The sequence below is a fragment of the Taudactylus pleione genome, unplaced genomic scaffold (genome assembly GCF_031769625.1).
Source record: "Taudactylus pleione unplaced genomic scaffold, aTauple2 ptg001866l, whole genome shotgun sequence".
NCBI lineage: Eukaryota > Metazoa > Chordata > Amphibia > Anura > Myobatrachidae > Taudactylus > Taudactylus pleione.
In genome coordinates this window covers 120,023-126,980 of record NW_028286263.1, presented here as the reverse complement: position 1 = coordinate 126,980, position 6,958 = coordinate 120,023, and positions in this window count along the sequence as shown.

Here is a 6,958-nt window from a genome sequence, read left to right as displayed (position 1 = left end):
TACCCCTAACCATGCTCCCAATTCCCTGCACACAATACACTACCCCTAACCCTGCTGCCGCTCCCCACACACACTACACTACCCCTAAACCTGCTCCCACTCCCCTTACACACTGCCCTACCCCTAACCCTGCTCCCACTCCCCGCGCACACTACACTACCCCTAACCATGCTGCCGCTCACTGCACACACTACACTACCCCCAACCCTGCTCCCACTCCCCGCACATACTACACTACCCCTAACCCTGCTCCCACTCCCCGCACACACTACACTACCCCTAACCCTGCCTCCGCTCACTGAACACACTACACTACCCCTAACCCTGCTCCCACTCCCCGCACACACTACACTTCCCCTATCCCTGCTCCCACTCCCCGCACAAACTAGACTACCGACAACCTTGCTGCCACTCCACACACACACTACAATACCCCTAACCCTGCTCCCACTCCCCGCACACCCTACACTACCCCTAACCCTGCTCCCACTCCCCACATGCACTACACTACCCCTAACCCTGATGCCGCTCCCCGCACACACTACACTACCCCTAACCCTGCTCCCACTCCCCACATGCACTACACTACCCCTAACCCTGCTCCCTCTCCCCACACACACTACACTACCCCTAACCCTGCTCCCACTCCACGCACACACTACACTACCCCTAACCATGCTCCCAATCCCCTGCACACAATACACTACCCCTAAACCTGATCCCACTCCCCTCACACACTACACTACCCCTAACTCTGCTCATACTCCCCGCAAACACTACACTACCCCTACCCCTGCTGCCGCTCACTGCAAAAACTACACTACCCCTAACCCTGCTCCCACTCCCTGCTCATACTACACTACCCCTAACCCTGATCCCACTCCCCGCACATACTACACTTCCCCTAACCCTGCTCCCACTCCCTGCACAAACTAGACTACCGACAACCTTGCTGCCACTCCCCACACACACTACAATACCCCTAACCCTACTCCCACTCCCCGCACACCCTACACTACCCCTAACCCTGCTCCCACTCCCCACACGCACTACACTACCCCTAACCCTGCTGCCGCTCCCTGCACACACTACTCTACCCTTAACCCTGCTTCCTCTCCCCACACACACTACACTACCCCTAACCCTGCTGCCGCTCCCCGCACACACTACACTACCCCTAACCCTTCTCCCACTCCCCGCACACACTACACATCCCCCATCCTTGCTCCCGCTCACCGCACACACTACACTACCCCTAACCCTACTCCCACTCCCCACACACACTACACTACCCCTAACCCTGCTCCCACTCCCAGCACACAATACACTACCCCTAACCTTGCTCCCACTCCCCGCACAAGCTACCCTACCCCTAACCATGCTCCCAATCCCCCGCACACAATACACTACCCCTAACCCTGCTCCCACTCCACGAACACAATACACTACCCCTAACCCTGCTCCCACTCCCCGCACACACTACACTACCCCTAACCCTGCTCCCACTCCCCGCACAAACTACACTACCGACAACCTTGCTGCCACTCCCCACACACACTACAATACCCCTAACCCTGCTCCCACTCCCCGCATACAGTATACTACCCCTAATCCTGCTGCCACTCCCCACACAAACTGCACTACCCCTAACCCTGCTCCCACTCCCCACACATGTGTATTGTACACCTCTGTATGTAAATGCGAATAGATACTGACAGTCGGGATGGAGAAGCACAGAGAAGAAAACTACACTACCCCTAACCCTGCTCCCACTCCCCGCTCATACTACACTACCCCTAACCCTGATCCCACTCCCCGCACATACTACACTTCCCCTAACCCTGCTCCCACTCCCCGCACAAACTAGACTACCGACAACCTTGCTGCCACTCCCCACACACACTACAAAACCCCTAACCCTACTCCCACTCCCCGCACACCCTACACTACCCCTAACCCTGCTCCCACTCCCCACACGCACTACACTACCCCTAACCCTGCTGCCACTCCCTGCACACACTACACTACCCCTAACCCTGCTTCCTCTCCCCACACACACTACACTACCCCTAACCCTGCTGCCGCTCCCCGCACACACTACACTACCCCTAACCCTTCTCCCACTCCCCGCACACACTACACATCCCCCATCCTTGCTCCCGCTCACCGCACACACTACACTACCCCTAACCCTACTCCCACTCCCCACACACACTACACTACCCCTAACCCTGCTCCCACTACCAGCACACAATACACTACCCCTAACCTTGCTCCCACTCCCCGCACAAGCTACACTACCCCTAACCATGCTCCCAATCCCCCGCACACAATACACTACCCCTAACCCTGCTCCCACTCACCGAACACAATACACTACCCCTAACCCTGCTCCCACTCCCCGCATACACTACACTACCCCTAACCCTGCTCCCACTCCCCGCACAAACTACACTACCGACAACCTTGCTGCCACTCCCCACACACACTACAATACCCCTAACCCTGCTCCCACTCCCCGCATACAGTATACTACCCCTAATCCTGCTGCCACTTCCCACACAAACTGCACTACCCCTAACCCTGCTCCCACTCCCCACACATGTGTATTGTACACCTCTGTATGTAAATGCGAATAGATACTGACAGTCGGGATGGAGAAGCACAGAGAAGAAAGCAGAACAGAGGTCAATGACAGTGAAATGGGTTGCATTTGGTGGGATCTGCATCAGAATGACAGCTGGATTTGGCACTACAGGGAATTGGCTCTCTACTACCTTATTAACACCTCTAAGGTCTTGTACTAGCCTATAGCCCCTCCCACCACTCTTCTTCACTGGAAAGATGGGACTGTTGGCTACACTAGCTGTACGAACTAAAATTCCCTGTTGCAATAATCGCTCAATTATTGGATAAACCCCTAATTCTACCTCCTGTTTAAGTGGGTACTGGGGAATTTTTGGAGCTTGCCTACCGCTTGTTAAGTTTACCATTACGGGACTTATGTTTGCCATTAATCCAGTGTCCTGTCCATCTTTAGTCCAAAGGGAATCTGGAATTAGGGACAACATTTCATTTATCTGAGATGGATTTTCATTTAAACTAGTAGAGTGATACCTTATCCTTTGGGGAGTGTCCAACATATCCCGCACCTCATGTGCAACTCTCTCTGGGATGTCTAAAAATACACCATCAGAGGTGCAATATATAACACATCCCATCTTACATAACAAGTCTCTACCCAGAAGGTTAGTAGGAGCCGCAGCAGCCAGGAGAAAAGAATGCCTGGTATGCAAAGGCCCAATAGTAACCTCTGTGGACTTTGTTAAAGGATAATGTTCCACTTTTCCTGTTACACCCATGGTTGGTACTGTCTCGTTGGTCACCTGTAAATTAACGGGAGATTTTATCACTGACCTGGTCGCCCCTGTGTCTACAAGAAAAGGATATTCAGTACCAGCTACATCAACCATCATGACCGGTTCTTCCCTAGTACTTCCCGTTAACCTGACTATCTGTAGTCTACAGGTATGACCTGACCCCTAGCGTTGGCTACCATTCTCCAATAAAGCATTTACGGCCACAATTGGAGCTGGTGCCTGCTGGACATTTACTGGCCTCCGTGCATATCCCTTATGGGGATATCCAGGTCTTCCCTGATTTGGGGTTCCTATTCTTTTTACTGTACAGTTTCTACTTAAGTGTCCTGGTTGTTTACAGTTAAAACATGTTCGTGGATCGGGTGAAGACATGTGTTGTTGTGAAGTTTGAGCAGAGGCTAAAGGTGGTGGATATGGGTAAGGATAGGGAGGGTAAAGGTATTGTGGGGGATAAGAAGTTTGTGAGTAGTATGGGACCTGTGGTTGTATCGGGTTGGTGGGATAGAGTTGTGTTTGTTGTTGCATGGGGTTAGTGAGGGCACATGCTTGTTCCGATGTAAGTGTATGTGCAAGTGCAAGTGTGTCGGTTGGCTGTGATGTTACCGTCATTCCCTCCAGAGCTTGTATACTGACAGCCATTAGTTTTTCACTCTGGGCTTCTCTCTTCTTTGAGATGTTTTTATCATGTTCGATGGCGGTTTCTATGAGGGTATCTATTGTGAGTCCCCGCCAGCCAGGCTGTGAGGTCTGAACCTGGGTTTTTAAACTCTCTTTCAGACCATCCACGAGTACCGTGACTATCATTCCCCTGTGGTGAGTGCTATCTTTAATATCTTCTATCCCAGTGTACTGGGTGATAGCCTGCAGAGCCCGATCGCAATAATCTTCTGCAGTTTCACTCTCCTTTTGCTTAATGGTGAAAATTTTATCCCAGTTAACTACTACCGGAAAATATATACCCAATTGAGTTACAATGCGGGAAATGTTACCTTGGTTTACTTGGTCCGTTAAGGGAACGTCACCATCCAATACACAATCCGTGATAAATTTTGTCACGTCTGTATTGCGTGGTAGGCAGGCCCTTAACACCACACTCCAATCTTTATTAGTGGGCTCATGTGAACTACCCAAATTTCGCAAAAATCTTTGACATTTGGCTAGTTCCTTTTTTGGGATCGGGGAAATCATTTATGATGGAATTTAGTTCTGCTCTTGTCCAAGGACAATGCATTACTACTTCCCTCATGGGCACTATACCGTTCGCATCTGCATTTCCATTTGGAACGGTTATTGTCCGAATTGGATGCAGATCGGTAGCGCTGGTACCTTTGACCTGGTTACCTGGCTGGGGGTTTAGTCTGCTGCTGCTACGTATGGTATGAACAACTTCCTCTACGGGTGCAGAGGGTGTTAACACTTCCCTTGCTGTTACCGATGGAGATGGCGGCACCGCTCGTGATTGTGGTGATGCAGCATCTATCATCTGCACAGCATGGGAAATGGCAGACATTACAATAGGCTCATCATCCACATCATAAACATTTTCTTTATGGTTACTTAAGAGAGGGTACAAATTGCTTGTTACGTTTTTATGGGTATTTTTGGTAACTGTACTTGCACCTCCATCCACATAAGGTGGGGGAGGTGAGCATGAACTGCTGGCAATACTCTCCACAATGCTACCTTGCCGCACGTGCACATCCCCTTCATGCTGCCACAGTTTTAAACATTCATAATATTTAACATTTTTCTCTCGGGAGCGCATCAGACTGATGTGATCCCGGACATTATCTAGTACATTTTTATCAAAACTACCAATTCTGGGAAACGGTCTAACACTCTTCATCGTCATTTTAAACCATACATCACAATACCTTATTGCATAAGTACCGTACTTAGTATGCATAATACGATGAGCCGATCCGATAGGCGCCTCCATTAGCAGCACATCATTTTCTAACATCTCTACTGTTTGCGCGGCTCCCATTCTGAGACAAAATCCTACGCTTTTCAATGAAGATTTAAACTGGTGAAAGACAATCAAGATACTTTCACTTACCTGTGGACGATTTAAGTCGGCGGCGCCCACACATCTGGATAAGATTTGAAAAAGGCAACTTCCACACCCAGATAAGATTTAGTAAGGCAACTTCCACAACTATGGAAGTTTATGTGTCGGCCACTTCCACGCACCTCTCTACAACAAAGACAACATGTACATCTGCTACTGTGTATAGAACGGTAAAGCTGCTTACAGAGCGACTAGCACTTAACCCTTAAAGGTCATACGGTACCTTTAACTGTAGGGAACAAGTTACCCTTACCAACAAAACACTCACTGTTACACACTTTTTCCTGCGCTGAGAAATACACGTTAACCCACGTGGCAGCACAACCGGAAGTACGTATACGCTATTGTGCGACCAGTCGCATACACAATAATGTGACTACCACACAACCGTATGACAACCTTTAGCTGCGTAAAAAAAAGTGCGTCTTTGCTGTGCGCAAACCTGCGACTTAGCCGCGTACTCAAACAAACTTTTCCTCTCTTGTCCCTGGATTCTAGTCAGCTTCCTTGATTCACATGGAGATGGATAGCGATCTTTCAGCACAAAGCGGTTGCAGGAAAACCCTGCATGTGGCCACTCCACCCTTTGCTGAAATATCGATAGCCATATGTACCGCGTGAGCAGGTAAGTGACTTCACTACGAGCCCCCCACTAACGATACTGGATCAGAACCTCTATACACAACTTCCTATACCTTCTAATATCCTGCCTATACCTTCTAATATCCTGCCCATACCTTCTAAGGATGACGCTAATTTGCGTACGCAGTCATACAGTAAATAAAGACTTAAGACCTGGAATCTGTGGTTCCAAAGCACAAGTATTATTCAAGTAAAAGTACAGTCAGTTACACGCTATTGATCCAGACACAATTCAGGCGCAAAGGAATTATACAGACCCAAGTACAGTACACATACGCAGTGCTTCTGGTACCAGATGTCAGGCATCAGCAAGAAACCCCTCATCTATCAGCATTCAGCACTAAAAGACCCAGTGTTGGAGCACATATATTTATACCCCCCAGGGATAGACAAAAAAATAGAGAAGTTTGTTGCTGATGCTATTGGTTCCCAAGGGGGATCCATCTGTTACAGAGCATTTAACAGGCTGATTCAAATAGACTCATCCCAGCCTCTAACAACTGGGGGTCTCTGCCCTCCCACCCCATGCAATCATCCTAACAGTTGTTCATATAATATACATTTTGTTGCTTGAAGTCTCTGTGGTCCATAAGTTGAGAATGCATGATGCGATCTCCCCACCGATAACACCGGAATACTGTGGAAAGAGTACGCATCAGTACGAAACCAAACACGGCTTATTTAGCATGTATAAAACCTTAGTTACCAAATATCTTTATTTCACAGCATTTATACTAACTGAACAAACTTAAATCTTATACCTTAAAGCTAATGGAACCTTGTAAGTGGATATGTAATGTGTGAGTGTACGGGGTTTGATATGAAGACGCTAGTTAACTGGGTACAGATGCGTGCGCATTTAGCT